Raw genomic sequence first — 19,169 nt, 5'->3', positions numbered from 1 at the left:
TCGGATTAATAGAGGATCAACCTTCACCACTATAAAAAGGAACTTAGAGAAGAGGTAAACATCTTATTCATATGCACTTCTTTCTACTATTACAATTCAAGCCTCTCATTAGTCCCTTACTTAGGCATCGAAGTGATCTCTCGGATTACATATTAAGTTCTCCAAGCAATTCTTGCTTGATCTTTTTCAGGTGGTCATGATCGAGGAATGATTCGTGAAGGTCGATCGATTTTCAAGTAGCAACAGTTGGCGTTGTCTGTGGTAATTCTTTTGAGAGGTTTTTCTAATCCTTGATCATGGCTACATCATACAATTCGAAGTTAGAACTGGCAATGGGTGACCAATCTCCCCAATTCGTACATTCTGCACCAAATGAAAATTCCTAAGTGACAAGAAGTGAATTCCTAGCATTTCAAAAAAGGATGGAGGATACGTTCACTATGATCCTATAGCAGAAAAGGGATCATAAGGAATCTACTCCTCATCCTAACTGAGTAGAACCTGAGTCAAATAAGAAAGTTACAGTTCCACCAGAAGTCGCTGATAGGGCTTCTGATCCAATAAAGAAGTTGGAGGACACGAATAGCGTGGGCATTTATGAACAACATTCACAAACATTAGAAGAAAAATTCAAAAAAAAAAAAAAATTGATCAATTCGAGAAAATGTCGAAGGAAGCTTGTAGAAACCCTTCCACTAGGGAGACCTCAATCCAATCCTTAGATCTACCTTTCACTAAAGAGGTAATGGATGTTCCCTTATGTAGCAAGTTTAAAATGTCAAATATAAAAGGGTACGATGGCTTATCAGATCCTATTGATCACTTGGACACCTTTAGAGTGCTGATACAATTGTAAGGTGCACCAGATGCAATCATGTGTCAAGCTTTTGTAGTCACTCTAAAAGGGAATGCTAAGGCGCGGTATCGAGTAGCAACCCTAACAACGACTCTCCAGCTAGAAGGTTTCCTAAATTCACTAAGAAAGAAACCCCCTGTCAATATGGGAGAGCTTATGGCACGTGCCCAGAAAATACATCAACCTAGAAGAGGTGATGATCACAAGAAGGAGCTAAACCAACTTGAAAAGGAAGGACCCAATAGATGAGCATTGCTCATGAGGCAAAATAAAGACTGAGCACTACTCAGTAGAGTGGCCCAACTAATGAGCACAACTCATGAGGCCTAAAGACTTGCCCAACATATGAGCGCCACTTATGAGGCCCGAAGACCAGCCCACTTGATGAGCATAACTCATGAGGCAAAACAAAAAATGAGTACTGCTAAACAAAGTGGCCAAAATGATGAACACAACTCATGAGGTAAAACAAAGACTAAGCACTGCTCAGTAGAGTTGCACAACTAATGAGTACAACTCATGAGGCCTGAACACTAGCCCAACAGATGAACATCGCTCATGAGGCCTGAAGACTAGCCCACTTGATGAGCACAACTCATAAGGCAAAACAAAGAGTAAGCACTGGAGTGGCCTAATTAATGAGCAAAGCTCATAAGGCCCGAATATTAGCCCACTTGAGCTATCAGAGCGGCTTGGATGAAGTTGAGCGGTCACAAGCTATCAGAGTGGCTCGGATGAAGCCGAGTGATCATGAGATGCCAGAATGGCTCAGATGAAACTGGGCGGTCATGAGCTGCCAAAGTAGCTCAGATGAAGCCGAGCGGTCACGAGTTGTCAAAGTGGCTCAGATGAAGTCAAGTAGTCACAAGATATCAGAGTGGCTCGGATGAAGATGAGTGACCATGAGCCGTCAGAGTGGCTCAGATGAAGCCGACTGGTCACGAGCGAAAGAAGGTGGCGCGGACATAGCCGACAAAAGGGGGCATCAACTCAGACAGTCAAGTGCCAACCCTTCGGCTCGGATGGAGCCGAAACATGAAGAATTGGTCTAAAAAATAAAGCCGAATGTCTAAAATAACTAACCTCAAGGATTCAAACTTTTGAAACTTGCTTCAAAAATTTGAAACTACCGAGGGGCAACTGATATACCCGAAATTAATACTCACAAAGAGAAAAAGGAGTTACAAATTCACCATAAAAACACCTCTATATAACCGATGTGGAAACTTTAATATATATATATATATATATATATACATTCATTAGAGGGAACCGTTACAAAACTACAATAAAAACCCCCATATAAATGCTCATAAGACTTTATAACCCCCATAAGCGCAATGATGCGCTCATCAATGTCGGGTCAATAAAGGGTTAGTGTAATGCCCTAAACCTGAAACTAGGGTCCGGAGTGTTATTTGAAATATAACTCTGATACCACCTTGTGACGCCTCGAAACCGTCAAGCGGGGCCCAGATGCCACGTGTTCTATTACCTGTACCTAACTTTTTATCACTTACGCAATGAAAATAATAACTACTCCTCAATAATATACCAAAGTTTCTACATCTATATAATCTCAAAAGCATACATCAACATCCAATATTCACAACTCTTAAAACATAAGTATATTACAAGCCCAAAAATTATAACCAAAGTTTATACCCTCTCTCTCTATCAAAAATGCTATACCAGCCTTGAACTCACTAAGTTCGATCACGCAAAAGTCCCGAAAAAGATAAAATTTATATCGGGTGAGACACATCTTAGTAAGGATGGAATACATTAAATCAGTGTGTGATAATCACGAGGTTTAAGTACAACATATATATATACATATATATATATATATATATATATATGTTTATATTATTTTCAAATGAAACCTCAATTATGAAATCATTCTCTGTTCCTACCCAAAAATATGCAAGGAATTTTACCAATGAGAGTTCCCAAGGATAGTGGTGATTACCGCCCATACAAGTAGCACCCCTCTGCTCTGATACCTTAAGCAACCTATGGTCACAACTGAAACATATCAGGGCACTTACCTTACTCAGTAAACCCTCAGGTGGTTAGTTTATCTCATACTCACACATTCACACAAATGTTTACTAGTAGAAGTTCTCGATAATAGGGAAGATTACCCACCCATACAAGTAGTTTCCCTCTGCCCTTATACGTTATGCAACCTAATATAGCTACATTTGATACCTATCAGGGCACTTGCCTTTCTCAGCAAGCCCTTAAGCGGAGTGTGTAACGACCTACTTAATTTACCACATATCAACCATATTAATTATCATTAATTTAAAACATAATAAAGTCTACCTAAACCCGTGGGTAACGGGGACACACCAATCATACACAGTGGAAACCTAAGCAGCAGTAAACATAAATTTCATTCACCAAACCATAAGATATATTATACTAGAGTTACCTACCTTTCACCATATACTATTTAAATATACAATTCTCAAAGTCACCAAAAGATGAAACTAGGATCTAACACAAAAACCTATTGACTCTAGTTCAAAAACTTACCCTCCTAACGGGGTAGTAAACACTACCTCAACGGTGGCCTCGGTCTGCCTGTCTTTCTAGCTTCCCTGAAATGATTTAAGTTGGGGTGAGACACCTCTCAATAAAGGAAATAAACTAAATACACTTGTGTGGTAACATGAATATTTATGTGCTATAATAAATATATTGTACATGTCACATGCTTGAAAACACTAATAATAACATAACTGAGTAAACATACAGTTTCATGGTTTACTAAATCATATTGTACTTCACTATTCATAAAATCATCTGATATAACTAGTAATTTTGAAATTTACCCAGAATGAATAGCTAGTTGATGTCATGTATTACCCCCATGACGGGTTGTGCAGCCTGAAGGCGGGACCCAACAATGGCTGGCCGACCACTATTGAGTAAAAAATGTCTATAAGTACGATGGGCCTGCCACACCCTGGTCCGGACTGCCAGGTGGATGTCTACAACTCTACATTGAGAGCCACATCAACTATCTATCTCCCACCCCCTTTACTAGCAGGGGCGGTTAGCACAAGTATGAACTGAATTGAACTGTATAGCTACGGTACCATGCTCCGAAAAACTTATCTGAACTATCATTCAGGTTCTGATAACATATAGTACATGATCATATACTGTTTTAACATAAATAGATTGATAGCATTATCTAAATCCTATCATAACGTAAATAATCACGGCCTTACACCGGATAACATATATAATTGCGGCCTTACAGATAACATATATAATTGCAGCCTTGCGCCGGCTATCAATCACTGCCTTGTGTCGAACATATCATAAATATTGAACTAAGCATATGTACTATTTGTCATATATTCTGAAACGATAATTTCCTGTATTATCCATGTTATTTCCGAAAATAACTGTAAACATGCCTTTTCTGTAAATCTGACTTAGCATAATACAGTATACGTGAAATAATATTCATGCCACACAAACTGAATAAAAACATGAAACATGTTCTGAAATCACATTTTCTGACATTTCACATTAAAACATATTCCTGTATATCAGCAATATTTTCCCAAATACATATATTTTCCCAAATATACTCATACATAGTACATGCTTCGTGAAAATTAATATGCTATTAAATAATAATAATTTTCATGGAAAAATTACTGCTTTAGTTTACTCCCTTACTTGACTACTGAAAAGCCCCTGCAGCGTCTAGTCCTATACTCGCAGTGTTCCTCGTTCAACACCCTGAAAACAATATCTCCCTGAACAAAACTTCAGTATTTCTACGAGTACTACATTTCCTATAACTGTGGAAAAGCCAAATATTAAATAAAAAGTCTTACCTTGATTTTGGAATGAAATCCAAGTTAACCCCACTAGTGTCCGCTCCAGCTGACTTGAAGAGAACTTTCCCAGGAGTGTCGTGGTGGCCTCGGATGGTCGAACCGGCAAGAATTCGGCCCAAAATCTTTGAGAGAAAGGGGAAGGGATGAACTGGAGAGAGAGAGAGAGAGAGAGAGAGAGAGAGAGAGAGAGAGATTCTTCGTGAAATTTTCTCCAGAAAAATTGAGTTTAAGCTATTTATACACTTGCACTCGTTGACGAGGCCAAGAAGGGTGTTCGTTGACGAACGCTTATTCCTCGTTGACGAAATTCAGAGCTGAAAAATAACCTCTCGATATCTTCTCATCGATGAGACACGTGTCCCCGTCGACAATCCCAATAAGCCACTTCGCATTTGTAGACGAGGACCTATTGTGACCCCCTTTACAATTTCCTTTTTCTCCCTCTCTATTATTTAATCATTATAATTTCTTTGGGTCTCTACAGAGTGTATACTTCGCCTTAAATACATACTATAATACAATATATAATATATTTCTTTCTTTACTTTATATCTGTTATCTTTGTATTATTCACTTCACATTTCACTTTTCACATTCACATTCATATTCTACATTTATCATTCGCACTTTCAGCTGTTACACATTTACCCAGCCACTTTTAGCTATTTTACCCAGCATATTTCAGCTGTTTACCCAACATATTTCAATTGTTTACATGGTTGCATTTAACATGCATAGGCAACATTATTCATATCATATTTTATTTTCATTGCTTTACTTATTTAGCCTGCATCTCATACATTTAACATATAATTTGCACAGATTCTCATGCCACACAATTTAATAGTAAAATTCATACATATTTCTCATAAAATAAGCCAACCCACATTTAACATTTATATGCTCAAAATACATTTCATTTCTTATTTAATTCATCAGAAAATTCTTTTCACTTTCATTTGTTCACTTTCACATATACATAACTATATCGACAATTTTAGGTTCAGAAAACATAAATTTCATGGCTAACATTTTAATAATTCATAGCAAAACATACATATAATATAATATAAATTATTGCCTTTAATTTCATAAAATCTGATTTAATATATAATTTTCCCTTACCTGGTTTCTTGAACTACGCCAACAGGGACTTCGAAAAATACTTGCGGCGCTCACCCAGACCCTGAATAAAAAATTCCTAACTCTAATAAATTATTCCTGAATAAAATATTATTTAAATATTTCCTAGGGCCATAATTCCTGAATGAATAAATATACCCTTAAATTTAGCCAAATTACCAAATTTCTCAAATCCCACTCTCGCTTTGGAGTAGGGTTTAGAAAACCCCAATTGAAAAATTACCTACGTCAAAATGACGACAACGAAGATTAGGACCCGGTGGTGGTGTCTGATCGTCGATTTAACAACAAATTTAACTAAAAATTGAGAAATTGGGGAAAAATTACCTTCTCCCTAGAGCAGTGCTTAAGCCGTTCTCACAACAAATATGGTCCAGTAGAAATGTCGGTAGCGTTGTTAGAAATCTAACGACACCTTCTGTTTTCCAATCCAACGCAAACTCATCGAAATGTTGAGAGAAAGAGAGAGACGGAGACGGAGAGGCGAGACAGCAGCACGTAGAGGTTGAGAGAACTGAGTGTTGGGCGAAAGTTCAGAAAGATCAGATTTCAATTTTGAAATCTAATCTTCTGCAATGCAATCTTATTATTATATTAATTATATATATATATATATATATATATATATATGTGTGTGTACATATATAATTTAGTATACATATCTTTATTTTAATTTTTTTTTCCACACTATTCATTTTATTTATTTATTTAATTAATTATTTCAATAATAGTTAATTAATAAATAATTAGTCTTAATTTTTTTTTCATTTTTTTTTCATATTATTTCTTTTTACTTGTTTTTAATATATTAATTTAAAATATTTAACTAATTAATTGATTAATAATTTTATTTTTTGGGTTATTACACATTATATAATTCCTATTAAAAAATTGCCACAATTAATATGAGTGAAAATGTCATCTTAATTTGAAAAACATTTTATGAATTGTTTGGAACTAGTAATGAAAAATACTTTTTTCTAAAAATAAAAAACTGCTGAATTTAACTAATGCAAATAATAAGTATTGAAATAAAAGAAAATTTATTGAAATTTATAAGTGGTTTTTAATTTAATTAAAAATAAATGTTGTTTATAGATACTAATGAAATAAGTTATATTTGAATACTGATTTTTGTTACAAGTGGAGTTTAAAAATAATATTATTAGTTTTCAACATAAATTAATATACCACATAACAAGCCAAAAGATCTTTTTAATAAATATTTCCTGATTAATGTCTTTAATTAACACTATTAGTATTTTAAAATTTTATGTTAATTGAAAATGTCAATATTTTCAATAAATGAATTACTATTATGTTTACTTAATAATTTCTAGTTAAAATTTAACTAGTTTTACGTTAATTGACATTTTTTTTTCTCAAAATTCTTAATGTTTTTATTAAATAGATTATCATCATCATATTACTTAATACTTTTAATAATATTTTTCAATTAAAAAATTTGATTAATTTAATGTTAGTAAATTTTTTAATCAGTATTATTAACACTTTTTTATTTAATAAATATTGCCTCTAACCCTAGACAGATCATCCTCCAGTTATTATAATTATCCAGAGTGGGGAAAAATAATGTCATGGGAACGGTCGACAATGAAGGCCACCGAATCAGTATAGTAGTCAAAAAGCAACACAATTTGAGTCAACAAGCTATCAGATGGGTGGTCACAATAATTAATAATCGTATGCTGGGCTCTTCCACCACACTGGCCCTCCCAACACTTATGCTTTCTATGTAGTTTCTTTAAAGGAATTATGTTTTTTTTTTTTCTCTCTCCTTTTCTGGTTGGTGGGGGGTTAGGAAAATTGCATACACTTCATTTTTTAAAATACGGGTGCTCTTACATTTTGAGGTTTTAAAATTAATTAATGATAACAATAAAAAAATTATAATACCCATTAAATATTACTGTGCAAATTAATGCACAACAAAAAACTGAATCACACAATGCAAAAACTACAAGTGAAATTTACAAAAAAATACAATCACGATGAAAGTAATAAAATAATGACACGAAAAATTACGTGGTTCGGTAATGCCCGCATCCACGGGAGCACATGACTCTGAATTTTTACTATCTTGTGTCTAAAGACATATAGTCGTAACATGCAATATGTATATATAACCCTCTCAGAGGGATTCCCCCCGAAACCCAACCTATTCAACTACCTAATTCAAAATTTGAAAATCAGCGCTGGATAACTGAGCTAAATCGTCGATGGTTTCATGTCGAGATCAAATGGTTGATAAAGTCGTCAACTGTTTTCTTCTGAACCCAAAACCATCGACCAAAACTGTCGACAATTTCAGAAAAATCATCGACGGTTTAATCTTGAAAGTAAACCATCGATGCAACTCTCTAAAATCATCGACTATTTCTTGTATACCAACTTCTCTGTTTTCCACCATGTTTTCTTTGTACATGCATTTCACTTAACATATGAGCCATATATTACAATAATCTCTATCTTGGTGAATATACACCCCTTAGGAGAAAATAAAAAACATAACTCGTTGCTCCACCTAGGTTGGAATTGCCTCATGTCTAGCAATTGGAGACATTAAGCAAATCCAAGTAATGCTTGAACTTATCTGTGGTAACATGTTTTTTCAAAATGTTTGCTGCTTTTTTAGAAGTGTGAACTTTCTTAAGTACAAGTTCACCAGAAGGGACCAGCTTTTGGATCCTGTCTACTACTTTTTCAGAAGTGTGAACTTTCTTAAGTACAAGTTCACCAAAAGGGACTAGCTCTTGGATCTTGTCACATCTATGTGCTTGGTTCTCGTATGATACACTTGGTTTTTTGCCAAATAAATGGCACTCTGACTATCACAACGCAGTTGAACTCCATCTTACTGAATACTCAGCTCCTTGACTAAACCTGTAAGCCACAATGCTTCCTTGGAAGCTTCGGCGACTGCCATATACTCTGAAGTTGTTGATAATGCAACCAGATATTGTATCATGGACCTCCAACAAATAGGCCCTCCCACAAGGGTGAACACATACCCTATTATAGATCTCTTGTCATCCAAGTCCCCCGCATAATCCGCATCCACATAACCCACAATTGACGGATTACTCGATTGCCTGCCGAACATGATGCCATAGTGAGAAGTAACCCTCAAGTATCTAAAAATCTACTTGACTACATCCCAATGTTGTATACCCAGATTTGAAAGAATCTTACTCACCACACTGATAGCTTGTGCTAGATTTGGTATTGTACATACCATAGCACACATTAAACACATCACTACACTAGTATAGGGGACCTTTGACATGTCACGAATGTCATTATTCGTCCTTGGGCACTGAGCGGTAAACAATTTAAAATGACTCGCCAACGGTATACTTACCGGTTTTGCATTAACCATGCTAAATCTTTCCTACACATTCTTTACATAGCTATCCTGAGATAACCACAATCTCCCTGCAACTCTGTCCCTAGGAATCTCCATCCCAAGAATCTTCTTGGCCGCACCCAAATCCTTCATGTCAAACTCTTTACTCAACATATCTATTAATTTAGGTGTAATCCCAAGAGGGGAGGGGGGTGAATTGGGTATTTTAAAATCTAGGTTACCCAAGTCCTAATTTTGAAAACTTACAATCATACACGTACAACCTAGATGACAAGTAATTCAGTATTTCTCAACTTATCAATTTAATGTGTGACTTAATTAAACAAAATGAATTACCCAATTATTTAAGATACACCACAAATAGATAAGTAAATGCAGGCAGAAATTAAAAGAGTTAAGGGAAAGAGAGACGCAAACTCAGATTTTTATGAGGTTTGGCCTACCCCGGCCTACGTCATCACTTTGAGCAACCTACTCAAGGATTCCACTAATCTCGCTCCTTTAACTAGGACGGAGCTTCACGTTACAGTTCGCTGCTTACAAGAGGCATAGCTTCCTCCTCAACTTGGTTCACAACCTGAACCGTCAATACAATAATAAGATTACAATTTTTTGCAAACTCGAATGCTTCACAACAAGCTAATGAGTACAATTGAAATCCTAATACATAATCAGATGATATAACTAGAAGCTCAGTTGAATGTATGTATTATGTTTGATGAAATCTTTAGTAATAATAATTGAACGATCTTTGTATAAGAAAAGATGTATAACAAATATGTTCCAAAGATCTAATCCAACTATATGATCTTTATAGAAATATATGTTAAATAGTTTTGCTCCAAAGATCTAAATCAAATCAATTTTACAATAATGAAACTGAGATAAAATCTTTGAATAAAATATAGACTTGAATGTTTTCAAAGATTTAAGCTTTAATAAAAACCCTTTAAAAATATCTTCAAGTAATATATATATGTATATATATGAACAACTCGCGTTGTTGCTCTCAAAATATATAACAATATGATTGTGAGAGTATGCGCACTTTGAAAATAAAGATCTATATATCAAAAATAATATTCAGTTTACCAAACCTCAAAGACACGATCTTGCTTACGAAAAAATAAGTGAAAGAACCTTTGATCGTGAGAGTAATGAATGTCCGAAGACCTAAATACAATAGTGCGTAGGCTAGAGGTTCAAGAACAACAAAAATCTTTTGTTCTTGTTGTGATTAACCCGACCCAAAATAATAATAATAATAATAAATAATAATAATAATAATAATAATAATAAATAAATAAATAAATAAATAAATAAATAAATAAATAAATAAAGAGATATTTTGGAGGAGATATTTTGGAGAAGATATATTGAAAGGAGATATTTTGACTTATTTATATATAAATATCTAGGAGGACATATTTATTTTCATTACTTAAAGACTAAGTTAGGTTTTATTTTATAAACTTTCATTCTCTTTCTCTCTCTCTCTCTCTCTAGAACTCAAACCAACACTCTCTCTCTCTAGGATTTCGTGCCGCCCGTTGCCAGAATCCACGATTCGTTGTTACCACATGGATCAGGAGGAGAATCTCTACGCTTATGGTGGAACGGATCTTCGTTTGTGGAATTTTGGGATTTTTCCTAAAATCGAGGTAAGGGTTTGAATTCGGTTTTGGTTCAGTAGATCGGTAGTATAGGAAATTATATTGAAGTATTGTTATTCGATTTTTAGATTTTGGGGACCCCGAGTCATTGTTTTGGATCGATTCGTTAGTGTTTCGGTTTCAGGTTTAAGGTAAGGGGATTTGTTTACATCAGTTTATTTTGAAAAGTAAACCGGTAAAACTATAGTCTATACTATTATGTACGTTATGACTGTTCGTTTGCAAAATTCTACCAGGTAAAAGGGTCGGTTTAATTATTTTTACGGTTTTGGTAAATTTAGGGATTTTTGCATATGATCTCCAAACGTTTTAAAAACTTACCTAGTTGCTTTAAACTATTAGTAGGGGATGCTTGAACCCTCATTTTTCATTTAAATGACTTTTTGAACCGACTACTCCTTAAAGCGGTTTTTGATGAAACGAACGTGATATATGCTATTAAATGGACTTATAATGCATTGGAATATACAATTATGAACTATAGGAACTAAGGTTCCACTATGCTATTTGAAACTATGGAAAACAGGTGCCGATTAAATACCGAGCTTTATATGTGAAAAGAGGTAAACCTAGAGTACGCGTGCCGGTTGATACCTTAGTTTGAAAGAAAGAAAGAATGCTTGTTTAGTTCATTAATGAGATTGTGAAAATACTAGAAATGCACAAATTATTATATTTTCATTTTAAATTGTATATATGATAAACGGGTCCACAACTTGTTACTAAAGGAGTCGAAAGATACTTTAGATTAAAGGAGCTGAAAGATACTCCAGTTTCTAAAGGTGCGGTTTCGTTGCTAGTAAAGTATAGTGCAACCACACATGTGAATCAGTGTGGGTACAGAGATAGTCGGCTTGCAGGAGTATTGGGATCACTGGTCAAATAATGGACCAGGTGGGGCAGTCGGACTATCTACTAGATGTTTGACAGTGCCTGCACGAACAGGGCATGTTAGAGTTATTAGTGTACAACCCGTGCCACGGGATAAATAGGCATATTATGACATTTCAAAGTTGGTCGTTGTTCTAAATATTCATATACATGATTTAAAAACTAAAATGGGAAAGGTCACAGGATTGAGTACCATGTGGAGGGATCGTACAGTGTATGGGCCTGTACCCTATCCTAACTTCGGGAAATCTCCCTTGTAATGATGCTGAATTATATTTGTATATCTCCTATAGTGTAGTAATATGAATATGGAATTTTGCAACTGTTTTAACTGGAATAAACTCATGTAATCATGTGCTGTTGTAACATCTTCCACCTTATGGAGAAGTGTGTAGAGACCCCGAAGGAATTATAATAATTAAATAATAAGGGAAAGGAGAAAGAAAGGAGATTGTAATTTGAAATAGGGATCTCGTCAGCGAACACAGCACGTTCGTCGACGAACACGTTTGAGGGGATCGTCGACGAGGACACGTGTCTCGTCGATGAGAAGAAACCGAGAGGCTATTTTCAGCTCTGAATTTCGTGGACGAGGAATAAGCATTCGTCGATGAACTCCCTTCGTGGCCTTGTTGACGAAAGTGATGTGGCTCGTCGACAAGTGCAGGTGTATAAATAGCCTAAACTCAATTTTTTTTGTAGAATCACGTGAAGAACCCCCTCTCTCTCTCTCTCTCTCTCTCTCTCTCTCTCTCTCTCTCTCTCTCTCTCTCATGTTCGTCCCCTCACCCTTCTCTCCAAGATTCTAGGCCGGATTCTTGCCGGTTCGACGATCCGAGGCCACCACGACACTCTTGAGAAAGTTCTCTTCAAGTTTGCTGGAGTGGATCGTTGGTGGGGCTGACTTGAACTCCATCCCAAATTTAAGGTAAGACTTTTTATTTAGTATTTGACTTTCCTATAATTGTAGAAAATGTAGTACTCGAAGAAATACTAAAGTTTTGTTTATTGAGATATTGTTTTCAGGGTGTTGAACGAGGAACCTTACAGGTGTAGGACTAGACATTGTAGGACCTTTTCAGTAGTCAGGTATGGGAGTAAACTAAAATAGTAATTTTTCATGAAAATTATTATTTATTAGCAAATTAATTTTCAGAATGCATGTATTACGTATGAGCATATTTGTAAAAATGTATATTTGGGAAAATACTGCTGTGACACATGAATATGTATTTTTAGTATGAAATGTCAGGAAATATGATTTCAGAACAGAATTCATGATTTTCTTCAGTATTGTGTGATATGAATATTCATATTTGCAGTTATTTCAGGAATGACATGATAATATAGTAAACAATGATTTTAGAATATATGATAAACAAGATATTTATTCAGATCAGTATGTATGTTATCTTTGGCGCAAGGTCATGATTGATAGCTGGCGTAAGGCCGTGGATTATGCATGTTTTCGGCGCAAGGCCACAGTTATGAATGTAATCAGCACAAGGTTGTAATTATTTATGTTATTACAAAAATCAGAAAATGCTATCAATCTATTTATGTTTAAATAGTATATTATCATGTATTATATGTTATCAGAACCCGAATGATAGTTCAGATAAGTTATTAGGAGCACGGTACTGTAGCTATACAGTTCAGTTCAGTTCAGACTTGTGCTAACTACCCCTGCTAGTAGAGGGGGTGGGAGATGGATAGTCGATGTGGCTTTCAATGTAGAGTGTAGACATCCACCTGGTAGTCCGGACCAAGGTGTGGCAGGCCCATCGTACTTATAGACATTTTTGACTCGGCAGTAGTCGACCAGCCATTGTCGAGTCCTGCCTTCGAGTTGCACAACCCGTAATGGGGGGTAATACATAACATTAGCTAGCTATTCATCCTAGGTAAATTTCAGAATTACTAGTTATATCAGATGATTTTATGAATAGTGAAATACGATATGATTTAGTAGAACTATGAAATTGTATGTTTATTCAGTTATGATATTATCAATGTTTTCAAGCATGTGACATGTATTGTATATTTATAATAGCACGTAAATATTCATGTTGCCACACAACTGTATTTAGTTTATTTCCCTTATTGAGAGGTGTCTCATCCTAGCTTAAACCATTTTAGGGAACCCAGAAAGACTGGAGGACCGAGGCCGCTGTTGAGATAATTTTTACTACCCCGCTAGGAGGGTAAGTTTTGAGCTAGGATCAGCTAGTGTTTGGTATTAGATCCTAGTTTTATCTTTTGGTATTTTGAGGATTGTAGATATACATTTATAGTATATGGTAGAATGTGGGTAACTCTGGTATATTGTATTCTATGGTTGGATGAATGAAATTTATGTCTACCGCTACTTAGGTTTCTGCTGTATATGACAGGTGTGTCTCTGTTACCCACGAGTTCGGGTTGACTTTATTATAGTTTAAATTAATGATAATTTATATGGTTGATTATGTTAAAAATTAAGCAGGTCGTTATAGTTTGGTATCAGAGCCTAGGATGTTAGGTTCTGTAGACTTTAGAATGCAACAGTAATAATACGAGAGTGTAGGATAAGGGAATTTGAGGTTTGGTTTGTACTTTAGATGTAGGACTTCCATGATGGTTTGTGTGTCTTTCTTGGGGTGATGATTTTTGGAAAGTCATGGTAAACTATTGTCGAGTTGGGTATTTAGGTTGCAGGATTGAACTTTGAATTAAGATCAGGGATGATGAATTAGTTAAGGATATAATATACTAGTTAGATGATACGTTATGGTAATAGGGTCCTTAGTTAGGTTTATTGTCTTTTCAGAATGGACCCTGGATGCAGTAGCACTTATGCCAGTGGTAATGAGGGTGCTGGGCCCTCAGGCGCTACGGGTGGTGATTCAGATGTAGTACTACGCAGCGTGGCACAGTAAGTCATAGTTGAAATTGCAAAGAGCTCTAGAGAGCAGGGTGGTCCATCTGTAGGCCACGATAGCTCGATTGAGAAGTTCATTAAGATGAATCCTCCGGCTTTTTCAAGAGGAACTGATCCTACAGTTGCAAAAAACTGGGTGCAAGAGATTGTAAAAGTATTTGCAGTACTACAATGTATTAAGGAACAGAGGGTGCTATTCACTATGTATAAACTAACTGGAGAGGTCGAAAAATGGTGGATGACAGTGAAACTCTTGGAGCAGCAGAGGACAGTGCCTATAGAGATGACATGAGAGCGATTTAAGGAGATATTTTTCGATAGATATTTTCCAGCCTCGTCCAGGTAAGCCAAGATTGAGGAGTTCCTGAATCTGAAGCAGGGACAGCAGACAGTGCAGCAGTATGCGGCGAGGTTCATTGAGTTATCTCACTTCACCCCGTACATTATTCTAGATGAGACAAAGAAGGTATGATAGTTTGAAAGAGATATGAGGAGAAAATTATATAAGCAAGTGTCAATACTGAATTTGCAAGATTTTGCTGAGTTGGTAGACAGGGCAACTATTGCAGAAGTCGGAGAGTAGTTGGAGGCTGCGGAGCAGAGATAGAGGAAGAGATCATGCCTTATGGTTCCCAGCAGGGGTTTAGTCGTGGTTCGTGGAAGAGGGGTGGCTACTATAGAGACCGGAGGTGGGAGTCGGGGAGTCGTGAGTTTCAAGATATGCAATCATTCCCAGCTTGTCAGAATTGTGGGAAGAGACACCCGGGGGAGTGTCGTGTCAAGCGTGGTATCTACTACTGATGTGGGGAATCGGGACATATGATGAGAGATTTCCAGGCTCATATTGGAGCTACTCCCGCTCCTAGACCTATTCGGGGAGGCTATCAGGCGCCACGTGGAGGCCAGCAGAGGAATATAACTCTAGCTAGAGTTTTTGCTTTGACGCCGGGTGATGCTGAGACAGCTGGAGATGTGGTGACAGGTATGGTTAGCATGTTTTCCTTTAAAGTTATTGTATTATTTGATTCAGGGTCCACACACTCGTTCGTGTCTATGGGATGTATTAAATTGTGTGGGGGCAGAAACACAGTTATTAGACACCGAATTGTTAGTAACTACACCGATCGAGTCAGTAGTGAGGTGTAGTAGGGTGCTCTGAGGCTGTCCAGTTGATATCCAAGGGAGAATTTTATCTGCTGATTTGATAGTGCTGGACATGCATGAGTTTAATGTCATATTCGGTATGGATTGGCTAGCAGCTAACTTTGCAAGTATAGATTGCCATTCGAGAGAAGTGATATTTAGACCTCTAGGAAGACCAAAATTCAGGTTTATAGGATCGCGAGTGCAATCCCCGCCTCAGTTAGTTTCAGCCATTCAGGCGAAGAGACTGCTTTTGAGTGGTTGTTAGGGATTCATGGCCTTTGTGAAGGAAATGTCAGGGATTGAATTGAAGCTCACTAGTATGCCAGTAGTAAAAAGGTTTAGAGATGTGTTTCTAGATAAGCTACCCGGCTTACCACCTGATCGTGAGGTGGATTTTCCTATTGATCTGCTTTCAGGTATAGTACCGATCTCTAAATCACCTTACCGAATAGCGCCAGCAGAATTGGCAGAATTAAAGAATCAGTTGCAAGATTTGCTTGATAAGGGTTTTATACGACCCAGTGTATCTCTGTGGGGAGCTCCAGTGTTATTTGTGAAGAAGAAAAACGGGACCATGAGGATGTGTATAGATTATAGGGAAATTAATAAGGTGACAATCAAGAACAAGTATCCTCTACTCCGTATAGATGATTTATTTGACCAGCTCCAGGGTACACAGGTGTATTTTATGATTGATCTTAGATCAGGTTATCATCAAGTAAAGGTAAGAGCAGAAGACGTCTTGAAGACAACTTTCAGGACCAGATATGGGCATTATGAATTCCTCGTTTTACCGTTTGGTCTGATGAATGCTCTTGCTGTATTTATGGACTTGATGAATAGAATCTTCCACAAATATTTAGATCAGTTTGTTGTTATTTTTATTGATGATGTACTGGTCTATTTGAGGAGCTATGAGGAGCATGAGATGCATTTGAGGTAGGTCTTATAGATGCTCAGAGAAAAGAAGTTATATGCCAAGTTCTGCAAATGTGAATTCTGGCTCGAGAAGGTTGTGTTTATGGGGCATGTCACCTCAGGGGATGGAATTTCCATGGATCCTAGTAAAATTGATGTGGTAGTGAATTGGGCCAGACCGAGGAATGTCCAGGAGATTAGGAGTTTCTTGGGGCTGGCTGGTTATTACCGTCATTTTGTTGAGGGATTCTCAGGGTTATTAGGCCCTCTGACACGACTGACTAGGAAGAACGTCAGATTTGAATGGGACGACAACTGTGAGCAGAGCTTCCAGGAATTGAAGCAAAGGCTTGTCACGACACTAGTGTTGATCATCTCGTTAGGGGGTGAGGGTTATGTTATCTATAGTGATGCGTCCTTGAAGGGACTTGGCTGTGTATTGATGCAACATGGTAGGGTGGTAGCGTATGCTTCCAGGAAATTGAAAGGGTATGAAAAGAACTACCCTACCTATGATTTTGAATTGGCTGCAATAGTACATGCATTGAAGACTTGGAGGCATTACCTATATGGCGAGCGACGTGAAATCTTCTCTGACTATAATAGTTTAAAGTACTTTTTCACTCAGAAGAACCTGAACATGAGGCAGAGAAGGTGGTTGGAGCTTATTAAATATTTTGATTGTACAATCAGTTACCACCCAGGGAAAGCAAATGTGGTAGCTGATGTGTTGAGCGAGAAGTCTGTGAGACTAGCGCTGGCAGCTATGGAGATTCAGTATACGAATATGATGGATTTGGAGAAACTCGATATTGAGTTAGTCGAGAGTAACTCTCAGACATGTATTGCTAGTTTAGTGGTGCAGCCTACTCTGTAGGAAAGGATTAAAGCTGCTCAGAAGGAGGATTCAGAATTAGCAAAGGTAATGGTTAGAGTACAGAATGGTCAAGGAGAGGAATTCTGTATTACAGATGACGGAGCTTTGCGGTTCCATTCTAGATTATGTGTTCCTGTTGATGCTGATATCAGAAAGACCATCTTAGAAGAGGCTCACAGATCTTTGTACACAGTTCATCTCGACAACATGAAAATGTATAAGGATTTGCGAGAGTCTTATTGGTGGAGTGGTATGAAGAAGGAGATTACTGAGTATGTAGCGCTTTGTTTGACATGCCAGTACATAAAAACTGAGCACTAGAGGCCGGCAGGTGAGTTGCAGCCACTTAAATGGGGTCATATATCCATGGATTTTGTTTCAGGGCTACCGTCAACATTGCATGGCCAGAATGCGATCTTGGTGATTGTAGATTGTTTGACTAAGACTGCCCATTTCCTTCCTATTAAGATCAGCTACTCCCTTAACCACTTGGTGGAAATTTATATTCAGGAGATAGTCCGTTCTTATAGAGTGCCAGTATCTATAGTGTTAGATTGAGACCTGTGTTTTACGTCACGATTTTAGAGGAGCTTGTAGGAAGCTCTAGGGTCTCGGTTATCTTTTAGCACAACGTTCCATCCACAGTCAGATGGGAAGACTAAGAGGAAAATTCATATATTAGAAGATATGCTTCGAGCATTTGTGTTGGACTTTGGGGGTAGTTGGACCCAATTTATGCCGCTGGTGGAGTTTGCATACAATAACAGTTATCAGGTGAACATTGACATGACATCGTTTGAGGCGCTTTATGGTAGGAGATGTCGTTCTCCTTTATATTGGGATGAAATGGGTGAGCGGTGAGTTGTGGGGCCAGAGTTAGTACAACAAGCATATGATAAGGTTTGGCTCATTAGAGACAAAATCAGTGTAGCTCAAAGCCGAAAAAAGAGTTACGCCAATAACCACTGCAGGAAGTTAGAGTTTGATATCGGTGACCATGTGTTTTTGAAAATAGTTCTGTTAAAAGGGATTATGATATTTGGGAAGAAAGGTAAGCTTAGCCCTAGGTTCATTGGCCCGTTCGAGATTCTAGAGAAAGTGGGCCCGGTTGCCTATAGGCTAGCTTTACCACCTGTATTGTCTAGGATACACGACGTATTCTACATTTCCATATTGAGGAAATATGTCCCACACCCTTCTCATGTGATCAGTTATGGTGAATTAGAGCTTAGTGATTCACTAGTTTATGAGGAAGTACCAGTACAGATTCTGGATAGGAAAGAACAAGAATTACGTAATAAGAAGTTTCCTTTAGTGAAAGTCCTTTGGAGGAATGACGCAATAGAAGAAGCTTCTTGGGAACTCGAGGAACTGATAAGGTAGAAATACCCACAATTGTTCCAAGAGGGTCAGTTATAACCAGGTAAAGTGTAAATAGTTATGCAATGTTTCTTTTGCAGGTTAGTTAGTGTATGTATTAGTTTAGTT

The sequence above is a fragment of the Malania oleifera genome, chromosome 2 (assembly GCF_029873635.1).
Source record: "Malania oleifera isolate guangnan ecotype guangnan chromosome 2, ASM2987363v1, whole genome shotgun sequence".
In the NCBI taxonomy this organism is placed as follows: domain Eukaryota; kingdom Viridiplantae; phylum Streptophyta; class Magnoliopsida; order Santalales; family Ximeniaceae; genus Malania; species Malania oleifera.
The sequence above is the reverse complement of the archived record's forward strand: the minus strand, read 5'-3'. Positions refer to the sequence as shown.